Source organism: Lissotriton helveticus, chromosome 7 (genome assembly GCF_964261635.1).
Source record: "Lissotriton helveticus chromosome 7, aLisHel1.1, whole genome shotgun sequence".
Lineage (NCBI taxonomy): Eukaryota > Metazoa > Chordata > Amphibia > Caudata > Salamandridae > Lissotriton > Lissotriton helveticus.
This window is the reverse complement of record NC_136068.1, coordinates 491824867-491841082: the sequence shown is the minus strand read 5'-3', so window position 1 is coordinate 491841082 and position 16216 is coordinate 491824867. Positions and strand designations below refer to the sequence as shown.

General features: G+C 43.5%; 1 protein-coding gene across 1 annotated transcript in view; it reads right to left on the bottom strand.

Annotated features, from left to right (window-relative positions):
• Positions 1 to 170, bottom strand: part of LOC144768662 (perforin-1-like) — a 53570-nt gene extending 53400 nt beyond the window's left edge. Inside the window, exon 1 of the mRNA XM_078652482.1 lies at positions 82 to 170. The gene's annotated coding sequence lies outside the window, so the exon portion shown is untranslated. The remainder of the gene's footprint in view (positions 1 to 81) is intronic.
• Positions 171 to 16216: the final 16046 nt, after the last annotated feature.

Sequence of the window (16216 nt, the reverse complement as noted above, 5' to 3'; positions counted from 1 at the left end):
TGCAAAAGGAAATGATATGAACTTCAAACCCCCTTTGTTTTACCTTATAGAAGCTTAAATAACCACCGCCATTAATCTTACCGTTCCTGTGTCTCTCTCGCTGGTGCTTCTTTCCGTTTGTACTGGACTCTCCAGTTCTTCAAGCCAAGCTGTGGTCTGCTCTTTGTGAGGTACTGTGAGTGAACTAAGCAGCTGTAGATGACCATTCCTCATAAGGCTGAAAAATAAGTGTCACGTGTCGGGTGCATTTCGTCCTAAAAGTACTTCCTCGTATAGAACCCAACACATCAACCACACATTAATAGCGAGAAGATAAGGCCATCGGACTCACATTTCGTTATCTGCTGCTACACCCTACCCTCAGCTGCCGTCTCTCTTTAAATGTATGTAGAAATTGTGAGAGCACATACACTGGAGTACAAGTAACAGCTGTTCTATTACTTGGGTTATAGTTGAGCTACATTTACATATGGGCGCAAATAAATTGAAAAAAGGGCGCACCTATTTGCACAGATTACTACCTATGATGCGTTGTTTTACTTGAGTAATTACCGGCTGATAGAACCTGAGAGAGCACAAGTTTGAAAAAAATGTATAAGTACGCCATATTTACAAGCACGTAGTTAGTTTAAACATGTTTTGCACACGAGTGTTTTATATCCAGGAGTGAAATATACAGAGTGGTTTATATTCAGTAGTGAAATGTATAGAATGTTAAGTAGAGTAACTATAATTATAACGGTGTGAGATTAATGTAGAAATGTTGGAATATATGTGAAAACCTCATGTTCTCATGTTAAAAGAATCATGTCCGAATTAAATGTAACTTTGAAAATCCAGTATTATGTGTAGGCCTTAGGGCAATTCACAGCAAACCTGAACGTGCTGCTAAATTAATGTGAGATAAGGTTGACATGGTTCTTCCAAATGTACTATTGAACTTAGGGTTAAAAGTATATGCTTTATAGATGTGTTATTTTAGAAACGTATGCTAGTTAAGAATGTGTGCTGTTTAAATCAAGTTAACGTTTTAAGAGTGCAGGGACCTGCTGCATGTAAATCAAGTAGGCCAGAGGAGATAATGTCATGTCGTGTAAATCGTCATGAGCTCGTTAGAGAAGAGGTCGCGAGGTGTCCAGCACTGAGCTTTGAGAGTGTTTAATGACTAAAGATATGGTGGAGTCTGGAATTTGAGGCCCACTGCAGGACGAGCTGTATGCAGGTGCGAGGGTCCTAATCAGCTCGAATGAAAGGGACTTTGTTCAGTGGCGCCTTGCGCAGGCCTGTAGGAGTTTCCAGGAATTTCAGGGGGTATCAGCGCACTGAAGAAGAAGCCTGGGAACCAAGGTCAACTATAACGAGGGTCTTCAAGAGTACCATCATGGAGTTTACCGCGCAAAGATGTACCACGTGAGGGGCGTCCCAAGGGGCGTTCCTATCAGAAATGTGATTTGGTATTAGGGAAAGAGACCCGGGAGGAGAGCAGAGCAGATGATTTTGGGAGCCTAAGGAAGCGGATGGGTAGGCAGATAGGCTGATCAGGAGAGACCCATTAAAGAGAAGAGACAAAGAGAAGTGCGTGATCTTCTTAGGAAGTCACCACGGCTGACACCTAGAGGGTTAAGATCTTGCTAAGTAGGGATGTCATTTAAAATAGTGTAGGGACAGACTAACCTAAATTTTCTTTTCTGTAATGACTTTGAGATTGCAACTTATATCTATTTTGACAACCCTGATGGTTTTTGAGCTTGTACTTATTATTTTGTTCTTCAGACTTAGATTATTCAAGAAGTTCATGTTTATAGTGATAGCAATTTACCTCTTGATTCTCATTTTGAGAAGTTTGTATCTTCAGTTATCTTTGACTTTATATTAAATCTTTAAAACTTAAATTTGGTCAGTGGTCATTTAGAGTGGTGTAAGTTCTTAAATTGATTGACTTATTGCGAGATTACCTTTTACTCAAAGACAGGTACCAACGATTCAGTCGACATAGTTTGGGATTTGGTAAGATAATTAGTAACCAGTAATCCCGCGTTAGCAGTTGGTAGCAGAGTGAGGATGGTTATCTTCTTGAGGAAGGTAATCTAGAGAGGTTAGTTTACCCCAAGGCCCGAGACGCCGAGAGACGAGCAGCGGAAGAATCGTGTGCCGAAAGGTGCAGACGGTGCGAGAAAAGCAGCAGTATCGGAGAGTGAGTATAAAAAGGGTCATCCGTGAACAGATTGCGGTGTTTTGTGTTGTATTTGTATTGTAATGTCTTGCGGAGTTGAATGCCTGTAGTGTGAATGAGAGAAGGTTGTGAGCGCGCGCAACCTGGTAAACTGGTAACCTGGTAAACGGGTGAACTAGTGAAATCTTAAGTTCAGGCCAGAGCTTAAGTGGTTTTGGGTGTATCGAACATCCAGGGTAGTTGTCGACCATAGTACGGAGGTCACGAGGTACCATTGACCGCCGTGGATCCAAGATAGGGGGAGTGTAAGAGTGAGTGTATGAGTAACGGACGCTGGTCGAAAGTTACTGTGTGTGAGTAACCTATCGGAGAAGGCGATTGTCTGGAAGTAAACGGAAAGATATTTCGCCAGGTTAAGGTGACAACTACAGAAAGACTGTGGGCGTACAGTCAAGAAAGGTGATCGCTTGGACGGAAGTAATCATTTTTCAGAGTATGAATGGGACGCGTGCATGACCGAGGAGACGAGCTGAGAAAGGAGGGGAACTGCTGCGAAGGGGGACGGGTGACGTCGGCTAGAGCCGCGCTGTGATTAAGCGGTTGGTGTGACGTTAGCTAAAGCCGCGCTCTGGTTGGGCGGCTAGCGTGACGTCGGAGAAAAGTCGTGTACGGATAGGCCAGTTAGTGAGAACGGCGCCGAGATTGGTGGAGTGTCATCAGGAAGTAAACAAACGCAGAGAAAAGAGAAATCATGAAGTGTTTTAAGTGTTTGAAAGGGATTTTTAAACGTAAACGAAGTGAACATTATTACGGGGAGGAGGCTCCGCCGGAGGGTACGCCAGCTCATTATATGGCAACGAATGTGGGGCTGCATACGATATTATGGATTGGGGCTTGGAATAAGCTTACGGAAGGGAATGAGGAAATGCAGTTCCCGAGGTACGGGACGTTTAAGTTAGAGGTGTTACATCGGCTAAAGGCAACCATGTCCTCATTGAAACCCTCGCCCAGACCAACACAGTTTGAGGCTCTTAATGCATGGATTAAGGCTGCACACGACCGAAATTTGAACAGGCGTCAACAAAGACTGACGCGATCGGTAAGGGCAGTGCGAGATTCCAAATGGGATGAGGAGGAAAAGCGTTGGAGGGTACAGACTATTGAGGTGGAGAAAATGTATCCGATGAGGGAGGTGTCAGGAGGAGGAAATCTCATGGAAGAAGACGAGGAAAGCGAGTCGGAGGACAATCTAATAAACAGATTGTTAATGGATAGACCACCTCCGAGAGTGGGGATGATAGAAGATAGAGGGCTCGCAAGGGAAGATGGGAATGACATAGAAGGATATACACCACTCCCTATATCGGAATGGACACCTATCAAAAGTGGAGAAACACCTCCAAACGACACTGTACAGAGTGTAGTGGGAAGGTTTGTGGTGCAGAAAACGCCAACCACAGAAAGGGTTGAGTCTGTGGGATTGCCAGACGCTCTTCAAGTGCCTGTTACCATAGGACCCATAGTTTCGATCTATAATTCTGAGAGAGATAGGGGGGAACAACAAAGGCAATTGGATAGAGAAAGGATCGAGATGGAAAGGAGGAATAATGTGACAAATGCATGGAAACAATTGCCAGGATCAGTAACATGGAATACCCCATTAGACACAACTGTCGGTCCCAATTCAGAACTGGGAGGTCCGAGAGGACCAATGGATCTAAGGGGACCACGGCCAAGACCCTATTCAGAATTAAGAGCTGATTTGAGGGAATGGGACGGGTCCATAGTATCCCCGAGTAACAGGACAAGGACGGAACCAGAGTGGGATACCAGGGGCAATGGGACAGTATCTCATTGTGGGGCCAGCGAGAGTAGTCAGGGCCGGGAAGGCCAAAGTCAGGAGAATAGAGGGGAGGCATGTCCTACAAATCAGAGAGAACAGCCGGAACAAAATACTAGGATTGTAGAGTGTGAGGAAATGTCCCGTCTCTGGGAGAAAGGGGGAGATGAAATGGTACGGGCTTTTCAGAATAGGTTTAGGTGCCTTCATCATACACTCGGGGAAGATGTCCAACATTGGAGGAAGGAGAATAGTGACAGGTCCCGCCATGCTTCGAGTAACCAAGAATCACAGGGAAACAGTGAAGAGAGGGGGAGCAATGGGATGCCTTACTATGCACCTGGAGAAAACAGGCAGATCGGGGAAGGCGGAAAAATGAGAAACAAGGAAGTATTTCATCATCCACCCCGAGAAGATGGAAAGGCATGGGACCTAGAGAGATGGGAACAGGGGAGGACTCCCTTTAACTCACCAGTGCCTAGGCGCAGGGCTAGGAGCTGGGACGGGAGGGAGGCAGAAGGTACTTCTGGACCAGAGGTGCTGAAAGCTGCGATAAAGGTTAAAAGGCTTGATGTCTCCAGCCTAAAATCCGATCTTGACGAGATTATAGAAGGAACGGTGCCTTTAGAAAGGATCGATTTGTACGAACAAGATGAGTTGCTGTTCATAGCGAAGGATACTACCAGGAGAGCTAGAGCATTCCACGAGAAACTGTCTAATTTGGCCGACAGATATGCTGTAGATTTATCTAGGACAAGGGCACTACAGAGTAACCATAGGTTACAATACTCAGATCAAGATCTAGATGAGAAAAGGACTACTGGATTGAAAACTCACATAAGGGAGTTGATAGCTGGGATACGAGTGTGGAGAGATCTGGATAAATGGGAAGAAAGGTGGTCGAAAAAGGGCACGGTTAGGCGAAGTACAAATGTGATGACCCCTGAGGGAAGGGTAATGCAGATGGAGGCATTCCCTTTGCGAGAAATATCAAATGGAAATTATGTACATGTGCCCTGGAGTAGAGGAGACTTAGCCGCATTTACCAACTCATTTCCGAAGTTGCGGGACAATCCAGTAGAGTGGTATAAGCAGGTAGAGAGGTTTGTCAAAATCTCGAAAGTATTGTGGATTGATTTGAACACGTTGTTTGACATCGTGGTCCCATCTGATCTGTGGACCCCTTGTAAGACTAGTGTCGAATGGCCAAATGCTGAACCATTGAGGGATGCTCGGACTAATGGACCGTCTGAGATTGTCATGCGAAAGTATGAAAGGGTAATAGCATGGCTGAAAGATAAGGTACCACCACAGGACATAGATTGGGTAAAAATAGACCGAACAAGGCAGGAACCCAAGGAGACAGTTCACGAGTTTTATGAAAGATTATTGAAAACATTCAAGCAATACAGTGGACTAGATGTAATGGATCCCAAAGATATAGGGCAGTTTGTGTCAAAGTTTGTCTTGGGGTTGAGACCTGATATTTGTTTGATGATACAGCAACATTTAATATGTTGGCAGAACAAACCACTAGATGAGATTTTACGTTATGCGAGGTACTGCAGTGACGAGATAGATTCTAAAGCCAAGAATCTAAAGGAGAAATTGATGGTGGTGCAAATGCAGTCCGCTGGGAAGGGTGGCCAGCAGAAACAGGGGATGGGACGAAAGCCAAACGGTCAGAATAAGGACAATGAGGAAGGGCAGAGACCTAGGATAGACTTTGCCACTTTAAAGAAAACGACAAAGTGTCATCAGTGTCACCAGGTGGGGCATTGGCGACGCGAGTGTCCCTTTAACCCTGAAAATGGAGAGCTAGAAGTAGAAGAGCAGGTCCAAGAAGTCCCAGTGCAAAAGGTGACAGTTCCAGGAGGCAAGGTGACCAAAGGGGGGACTTTGGCTCCACGGGCCCAATTCCCACAGCCACCGAAGATAGCAGCTGGGGGAAAGGTCTTTAAACAAATGCCTCTGTTTATCGAGGAAGAAAAATGTTATTACATTGATCCATTGACAGGACAACGGGTGAGCAGTGAAGAGGATTGTACCCTCGGGGCAGTCCTAGAAGTGGATCAAAGAGGGCCATTTGTTGAGGCAGAAGTGGCAGGGTGTCCCACTACGTTCTTAGTGGACACTGGGGCTACTCGTTCGACTCTGAGATCAGCGGTGGTTCCAGACTTGCCAATGTCAGGGGAAACAATTCAGGTGGTAGGAGTCGCAAATAAAAGAATGACTAGTCCCTTGACAGAACCAGTGTCTGTGAAAATTGGAAACCACATGAACGAACATCAGTTTGTGGTTTGTGACTCGAGTCCGGTATGTCTGTTAGGAAGGGATTTGTTGTGCAAATTGAACTGCACCATATACTGCACCCCGCAAGGAGTGGAGGTACAGACTATCGACGAAGATGCTACTTTTAAGGTGGCCAATTCCAAATCTTGTGTAGAACTATATCCTACTCTGACAATAGAAGATCTTCCCCAAGACCTACGAGATGCAGTGGCGTCAGAGGTATGGGATTTCACAGGAGAAGAAATAGGATTGATTAAGGGGGTAGAACCGGTAAAAATATTGGTAAAACCTAATGTTGAGTTTCCAAGAACGCCTCAATACAAATTGTCCCAGGAAACGATTGCGGGAATAAAACCTGTGATCGAGTCAATGATACAGCAGGGAATACTGAAAGAAATCGTGGGTAGTCCTTGTTCCTCCCCGATTATGGGTTTGCAGAAACCTAGCGGGAAGTTTAGGATAGTTCAGGATTTACGAAAGATTAACAACATAGTCGTTTCATGTTGTCCCGTGGTACCGAATCCATCAGTGATACTGTTTCAAATACCATGTCAAGCAGAATGGTTCACAGTGATAGATCTTTGTCAGGCTTTCTTTTCAATCCCATTGGATGAAGAGAGCAGTTATCTTTTTGCTTTTAAAATGGAAGATCGCGTTTTAACATGGTGTCGAATCCCACAAGGATTCACAGATAGCCCATCCATCTTTAATCAGTTGCTGAAAAAGAATCTTGAGAATCTAGTACTGCCACAGAATTCGGTTCTGGTACAGTACATAGATGACCTACTTGTTGCGTCAGAGACAGAGGAAGCTTGCAAAGCAGATTCAATTGCCTTACTGAACCATTTAGCTGAAAATGGACATAAGGTATCTCCGAGCAAGTTGCAGTATTGTCTGACAGAGGTACAGTATCTAGGGCACAGGTTAGAGAAAGGAAAACGTAAGGTGTCACCAGAGAGGATTGAGGCGATAATGAAAATGAATGCGCCTACAACACAGAGAGAAGTTAGAATGTTCCTAGGAATGGTGGGTTACTGCCGACAGTGGATAGTTAACTTTTCACTGAAAGCAAAGCCCTTACAGAAACTGACGCACAAGGAGGTGAGTGATCCGGTACCATGGGATGAAGAATGTTTGGTGGCGTTTTTACAGCTGAGAGACGATTTGTGTCGTGCCCCAGCTTTGGGAATGCCCGATTACGAGAAGTCATTTTCACTGTATTGCTGTGAGAGAGAGGGATGTGCTTTGTCAGTCTTGGCACAGACCCACGGTAATGCCCGTAGACCAGTTGCATATTTTTCGGCTACATTAGATCCAGTAGCCGCAGCGTTGCCCGGATGTCTCAAATCCGTTGCTGCAACGGGTGTCAGCATTGAAAGGAGCGAGAGTATTGTGATGGGACATCCAGTAGTGGTGTATGTACCACATTCAGTTGAATTGCTAATGACCAGGACGAAGACGCAGCATCTGACCAATAGTAGGCTCACGCGCTACGAGCAAGTTATACTTGCCGCAGAAAACGTGACTCTCAGGAGATGCTCTGTCTTGAATCCTGCTACTTTGATGCCATTACCCACGGTAATAGAAGGCGAAGGATGTGAAGACCACGATTGCCTTGATGTGACTGAACTATGCACGAAACCCAGACCAGATATTGTGGATGAGCCATTGTCTGACCCCGATGAAATTTATTTTGTTGATGGCTCATGTTTAAGAGACGATACTGGTCGGTTGAGAGCAGCTTATGCTGTTTGTACCATTACTGGAGTTGTGGAAGCCGCTTGCCTGGAAGGAGTACATTCCGCACAGGTAGCAGAGATTATTGCCCTAACTCGTGCCTGCATAGCAGGAAATGGAAAGAGAGTCACCATCTACACGGACAGCCAATATGGTTTCGGTGTGGTTCATGATTTCGGGCAGTTGTGGTCTCAGAGGGGTTACATGACCTCCTCTGGTTCGCCCATTCGAAATGGAGAATTTGTGCGATTGCTGATAGAAGCATTACAAGGTCCTGTTGACATCGCGGTAGTGAAGTGTGTAGCTCATACTAAGAATACAGATTTTGTGTCACAAGGTAATAGATATGCTGATAAAGTCGCACGCTATTGTGCGGAACAAAGTTATTCTTTCTCAAAGGTGGAAATAGAAGGTGCAGAAGAAAAGACTGAATTAAGTATGATGTTAGAAACTGTAGACACTTGGGAGGATTTAAGAATAATGCAGGAGAACGCACCTGAAACAGAGAAAAAGGCATGGGAAATAGCAGGTTGTGTGAGAAGTGAAATGGATTTTTGGGTTTCAGCAGATGGGAGAGCTGTGTTACCTGAAGAATTAGCTAATCCCATGGCGAGAGAAATACATGGTCCAGTACATCTAGGAAGGGATGCTATGATGAGAGTTTTTAGGCAGACTTGGTATTGCCCGAAATTCAGAATAGCAGCAGAATCAGTATGTAAGCGATGTGTTACTTGCCAACAGCTGAACGTAGGCAAACGAACACCAGTCACACTGAGTCACATTGGGAGGTCGGGGGGGCCTTTCAATAGAATGCAAATAGATTTCATCGAAATGCCAAGAGTCAATCGCCTTCGGTATGTGTTGGTGATTGTATGCGTATTTTCCAGATGGGTTGAAGCGTACCCTACACGTAGGTGCGATACACTCACAGTGGCTAAATTGTTGCTCAGGGAGTTGATACCGCGCTTCGGGGTGCCTGCCTCTTTGGAATCTGACAGAGGAAAACATTTTAACAGCGAAATAGTGAAGATGTTGTGCTCCACACTGAATATCGATCAAAAGCTGCATTGTAGTTATCGACCAGAAGCTTCAGGAATTGTGGAACAAGTGAATGGCACTTTGAAGAATAGATTGGCTAAAGTAGTGGCATCCACATCCTTGAGTTGGCCAGATGCTCTTCCTTTAGTGCTCATGAGCATGCGCAGCACACCTGATAGGAGGACAGGTCTCTCTCCCCACGAGATCCTGATGGGGAGGGCCATGAGACTTCCTACAGTTCCAACTACTGCTCTATTGAATATTACAGATGATCTGATCTTGGATTATTGTAAAGGACTGTCTGACGCCATCCATTCTGTGTCCCTTCAGGTGCATGCGGCTGAAGTTCCAGCAGCGAGGAACCTGTGTCATGACCTGAACCCAGGGGACTGGGTCTTAGTTAAAAAACACGTCCGGAAGAACTGCCTAGATGTTCGCTGGCGTGGGCCCTTTCAGGTAATCCTGATAACGAACACCGCGGTGAAGTGCGGGGGGCTGCCAAATTGGATCCATGCTTCCCATACTCGAAGAGTTCCAGCACCTCTAGAAGGAACAGCTCCCATCCCAGACGAAAGCCCGGAAGTGGAAGAAGAGTTGCAAGAAGGGATTGAGGCAGCTGAGGAGGTGTCGGAAGAAGTTGGGAACGCAACGGATTCAGAAGAAGAGCGAAGGCAGGACGGCAGTGAGACAGAAGACGCAACTGAAGGAGAGAGCAGAAGTGAATACGACTCAGACTCAGATCCGTATCGGAGCGACCAAGAACCAAGTGGGAGGACAAGGAATAGGAGAATAAGGCTTGGAGCTGCCACTTGGCCAACTAGGAGAAGAAGGCTAAGATTGAGGTCGGCCCAGGAAGAAACGCTTACTCCTATATCCGAAGACTCAGATCCAGAAGAAGATATCCAGGATCAAGCCGAGGAGGGTCTTAGAAGATCAAGGAGGGTGCGAGTGCCTAGCAGAAGATACTCTACTCCCGACTGGACCTACCTCGTTGCAGATGTCTGGGAGACACAGAACAGGGAGGATCAGGGAAGTGGAACTGATCAGAACTGACCCGATCATCACAGTGCAAATAAGGTTTCTACTACCAGGAGCGGAGACCGAAAGGTTGCTGACACTCAACATCGTTCATCCTGCTCTCCTGAGTGGAATAAGAAAATTGATTTTAGAGACAGTTGAGTTTCCAGTTTGCTGTTCACGATATCCAATATTGGAGGGAACTCTTCTTCGTTTGGAAATGCTTGAGCGAGTATTAGAAATGCTAGGAGCGCTTATTGTTGTGGATTAATACCATATTGTGAATGTCTTCAAAGGGGCGCAGAACTGGAAAGGTGAAGAAAGTGACCTTGATTAGAACGGACCCCTTTGTAATTGTGGATGTAGAACTGATAGTACCAGGAGTGGAAATTGAAAAAACGCTAACTCTCAATTTTGTCCGTCCACTTGTCTTGAGCGAAATAAGGAGAATAATCCTAGAAAAAGTTGACTTTCCATGTTGTGGGACGAACTGCCCAGAACCTGAGGGAATGATACTTCGGATGGACATTTATGAAGACGTAGTGTCACTCCTTGAGTCATACATAACTTCAGACGAAAATAAGACTGTTGAAAAGAAATTGTAAAAACTTGTTGCAAGATAACCTAGCGCCGAGTGGAAGAAGAAAAGTGATAGGGGTTTCATTTTAGTGGATGGAGAAGGGCTAGGGTTGTCTATTTTCTACTGGACTTTGAACTGTTTTGCGGAAACAAATTGTCAAGCTTCCAAGTGTTCAAAGAAAGACATTGCAAGAGAGAAAGACTTTGTTTGAAAAGAAGAGGAAGTGAATGCTGGAAGAAAGTCAAAAACTACACTGTTTGAGAACATGGAGGCTGGCAACCCGAACCGCAGGGCAAAATGTATAGCTGTTACACTTTTAGGAGTAGTGGTTTCTCTTATAATTTTAGTGGTAACTGTTTCATTCCTAGCGGGACACGAAGGGGATGAAACCGCAGTTAAGGAGGATAAGGGAGTATCAACACCGAAAACTACCATTATTAAAGAGAAGGGAAACATCAATGAGAAAGACAAAGCATTGTTAGATGCAGAAATAAAAAGGCTTCACACCGACGAGTCACAGGGAAATTACAAGTCAAATGCTTATGCTAAATTGCTTTATGAATATGTTGATGCCATGGAAGTAAAGGATTGTTACGTTTGTATGCAATTACCAGCTTCAGTGGAGGAGGGTATCAGATACCATCATCTTCCGTTGACATATGGAATAACGTGCAGTTTATTGTTGAGCATGTTTTATGGACGAGAAGGATTCGAGTATTATTTCTCGAATTTCGACTCGACATTGCCAGAGGTTCCAAATTTCAAGCATTTGAACAAATGGGACTACTACAAAAGCGAAGACAGGTTACACAAATGGTTTATTCCATGGAAAACGTTAGATACTTCACATGCTCGAAGGAACAATCTGACTTGTCAAATATCAGAAGTTGAGAAAAAGTTTATAGCACAGGTAGATACTAGATATAGGAGGCAGAAGATTTTGAAAGCATCAGGACAATGGGAAACAGATTGGACCAAGGAGGAAAGGGCACATCAAAGAAAGGGTAGTATTGGTCCAATTGCTTTGGATAAGGATAAACAGGGAAAACTGTGTATTCACAGGAGTTACTCATATTATGAAAACTTTTATGTAGGTCAAGTCAATTGTGAACATGCCTTTCAATTGGAGTATTACTCTAAGAACTTTATGAAAGGGATGCAAGCAATACCAAATGTATATTTTGTATGTGGAAGATATGCCTATGTGAAGTTACCAGATAATTGGTATGGATCATGCTATCTGGCTGTTGTCTTTCCTAAAATATATCATGTTGAGAATTTAGACACGCCTAAGAAGGAAATATCAACTAGATGGAAACGAGGGCTGGGTGCAGCAGAGGTAGTTGGAGATGTACTAGGTGCTGCATTCCCTTTCTTAGGATTGATAATGAATGACATTAAGATCAGGAGGTTAGCTACAGTCGTAGATAGGCTATCTGCCAGTACTGCAAGATCCTTGATGCTGATAGAAGGGGAGATGCAATCGATTAGGGCAATGGTTCCTCAGAACCGACTTGCTTTAGACGTTCTGTTAGCAAAAGAGGGAGGAGTCTGTAAGGCTTTGAAGGTCCAGGAATGCTGTACTTACATTCCAGACAATTCAAAACCTCTAGAGAAGTATATACAAAACATCACTGCCATACACTACGAAATTGAGGACCTGGCAAAGGTAAATGTGTGGGAAAAAGTAGGCCATGGAATGGGTAAAGTTGGAAGTTGGTTTGCCAACTTAGGAAAGGGTGTCGTTTGGTACATACTGAAACCCATCATCATAATTGTGATTTGTGTAATCACTTTGTGGGGATTGGTGCGTTTGTATCAATGTTATAAAGCAAATAGGTTGCAGAGAACTATGAGGAAACAGGAGGAAGAGTTGACAGCAATGCAGGATTCTCAATACAAGAGTCTGAAAGCATTGGAGAGTATGAAAAGAGGTGGCACAACCATGACTTCACTTTGAAGGGTTCTACATTTTTAGTGTCTTGGTGATGATGACCCCTGAAGGTCATCAAAGGGGGGACTGAGAGAGCACAAGTTTGAAAAAAATGTATAAGTACGCCATATTTACAAGCACGTAGTTAGTTTAAACATGTTTTGCACACGAGTGTTTTATATCCAGGAGTGAAATATACAGAGTGGTTTATATTCAGTAGTGAAATGTATAGAATGTTAAGTAGAGTAACTATAATTATAACGGTGTGAGATTAATGTAGAAATGTTGGAATATATGTGAAAACCTCATGTTCTCATGTTAAAAGAATCATGTCCGAATTAAATGTAACTTTGAAAATCCAGTATTATGTGTAGGCCTTAGGGCAATTCACAGCAAACCTGAACGTGCTGCTAAATTAATGTGAGATAAGGTTGACATGGTTCTTCCAAATGTACTATTGAACTTAGGGTTAAAAGTATATGCTTTATAGATGTGTTATTTTAGAAACGTATGCTAGTTAAGAATGTGTGCTGTTTAAATCAAGTTAACGTTTTAAGAGTGCAGGGACCTGCTGCATGTAAATCAAGTAGGCCAGAGGAGATAATGTCATGTCGTGTAAATCGTCATGAGCTCGTTAGAGAAGAGGTCGCGAGGTGTCCAGCACTGAGCTTTGAGAGTGTTTTATGACTAAAGATATGGTGGAGTCTGGAATTTGAGGCCCACTGCAGGACGAGCTGTATGCAGGTGCGAGGGTCCTAATCAGCTCGAATGAAAGGGACTTTGTTCAGTGGCGCCTTGCGCAGGCCTGTAGGAGTTTCCAGGAATTTCAGGGGGTATCAGCGCACTGAAGAAGAAGCCTGGGAACCAAGGTCAACTATAACGAGGGTCTTCAAGAGTACCATCATGGAGTTTACCGCGCAAAGATGTACCACGTGAGGGGCGTCCCAAGGGGCGTTCCTATCAGAAATGTGATTTGGTATTAGGGAAAGAGACCCGGGAGGAGAGCAGAGCAGATGATTTTGGGAGCCTAAGGAAGCGGATGGGTAGGCAGATAGGCTGATCAGGAGAGACCCATTAAAGAGAAGAGACAAAGAGAAGTGCGTGATCTTCTTAGGAAGTCACCACGGCTGACACCTAGAGGGTTAAGATCTTGCTAAGTAGGGATGTCATTTAAAATAGTGTAGGGACAGACTAACCTAAATTTTCTTTTCTGTAATGACTTTGAGATTGCAACTTATATCTATTTTGACAACCCTGATGGTTTTTGAGCTTGTACTTATTATTTTGTTCTTCAGACTTAGATTATTCAAGAAGTTCATGTTTATAGTGATACCAATTTACCTCTTGAATCTCATTTTGAGAAGTTTGTATCTTCAGTTATCTTTGACTTTATATTAAATCTTTAAAACTTAAATTTGGTCAGTGGTCATTTAGAGTGGTGTAAGTTCTTAAATTGATTGACTTATTGCGAGATTACCTTTTACTCAAAGACAGGTACCAACGATTCAGTCGACATAGTTTGGGATTTGGTAAGATAATTAGTAACCAGTAATCCCGCGTTAGCACCTAGTTGAAGAGTCCGCACAACAAACACAGGAGGAGGTGCTCTCGGTAAACATCGTTTATGAGACGCAAGTACTACTACAAACACAAGTAGAATTTGTTTCTAATATTTGTCAACACTTGCGCCTAAGTTTATGATCTTTCATACAGCGCTACAAATATTTTACGATTTCTTTCTGTCTTTTGTTTGGTCCACTGTATTTCTTCATATGCTCCAAATGTTGTCTAATGTGGTCACCTTCGAGGAGCGACACATAATTAAAACTGCTATATTTAATTGCGTTCTGACCTAATTTTGAAAGTCAACCACAGTAGACCTTAAGCGGGCAGCGTCCCTAGCAATATTTGTCCTGATTCACAAAGGTAAAGTTAGACCAAAAATCTAATTTAGACCAAAAGTCTAACTTTACTACTTTTAGGTATTCACAAAGGTAAGTTACTACTAGTAACTTTACTACTGGTAAAAATACTAGTGGTAAACTTATTACTAGTAACTTACCTTTGAGAATACCAAAAAGTAGTAAAGTTAGATTTTTGGTCTAACACCTTAGGGCCTGATTCACAAAGGTAAAGTTAGACCAAAGTTCACTACATTTCGGGTTTAACAAATGTAAGTTACTACTGATAACTTTCCTATTAGTAATTGTACGGGCAGTAAATGTATTACTAGTAACTTTACTACTTGTACTTTCGCTAGCAGTAAGGTTACTAGTAGTAACGTAACTTTGTGAATATAAAAAGTAGTAAAGTTAGACTTTTGGTCTAAGTTAAACTTTTGATCTGACTTTATCTTTGCGTATCGGGCCTAGTATCTGTTTCAAGTGCTTGATACATATGGCATTGTATGGATTATGATTAAATGGATGGCTTTTATATGCTAAGACATCCAGGGTGCACACAGGCAGCGTTATCTCTGCCTCTTATCAGGTAAATAGAGGTGGCACAGATGCCTGATCCCCAATTGTTTGCCCTGGCAATGGAGCCATTTGCTGTCATGTTGACAGTAGAAAGGATGTATTGGGGAATCCTGCTGAAGTGGTTAGGTGGGAACACTCAGTGTTATCCTTTGCGTATTACATGCTTTTGTTCATCAGAGATGTGAGGGTAGATCGGCAACTGATAGCTAAGTACTGAAAGTAATTTTGAGACGGAGCTCGGGTTAGGCATCAACCAGATCAGGACCTGTTTAAATCCCATCTACCCTGGCCTGTCCTGGTGCTGCGTGCTTCTGGGAGGGTGAGGGGGTTGTGTGATTACATGGGGATCCAGAACCTTCTGCTAATTAGGGGTGAATGTGATGCTATTATGACTTTGATACGCTAGATGAAAATGCAAGGACAGGTATAACAGCATTAAGAACACAAGTTTCTTTCAGAAAGATGCTGCCACTGACAGTAACAGGGTCAATTGGGTTGGCTAAGATGGTAATGCTTCCCCATGTCCATTCCTGTTTAACTAACTTTCGAATAATTCTGCCAAAAGCAATGTTCCAAAAGTTAGATGTGCTCTAGTAGACATAATTTATGATTCAGGCAGGCAGAGGGTTATACTGGTGACTTTGATGACTCAAGGTGAGTTAGGAATGTCAGATTTTGAATTGTATCACCTGGCAGCCCAGCGGCAATGTGCATTGAGATGGTTGTGTGGTAGTGTAGTATTTGGGGATGATGCCATGAGTACTTGAAGTCACCCTGGGAAATTCTGACATCTCTGCACCAACAAACTGGGCACGATTGTCCAAAATAATGTTCCAGGAAAGCCCTATTTTGTAAAATATTTTCACAACAGTCTTCAGTTGCTTTACTGCCAAACATGAGCAAAGGCAATTGACTATAAAAATCGACCTTCACCAGTGAAAATCACGAGCCCTTATAAATAGATTGAATTGTCCAACCAGATCAATCCCCACTTTTTCCCATGGCGAGGATTGGAGCGTTATGGGATGGGGAGGTCGAGAAGGTATTTTTAAAGTACAGTCACGATTACCGCACATAAAACACCCTTTAATTGCCAGATCAAGTTCGGTATTCATACTGTTTGGTT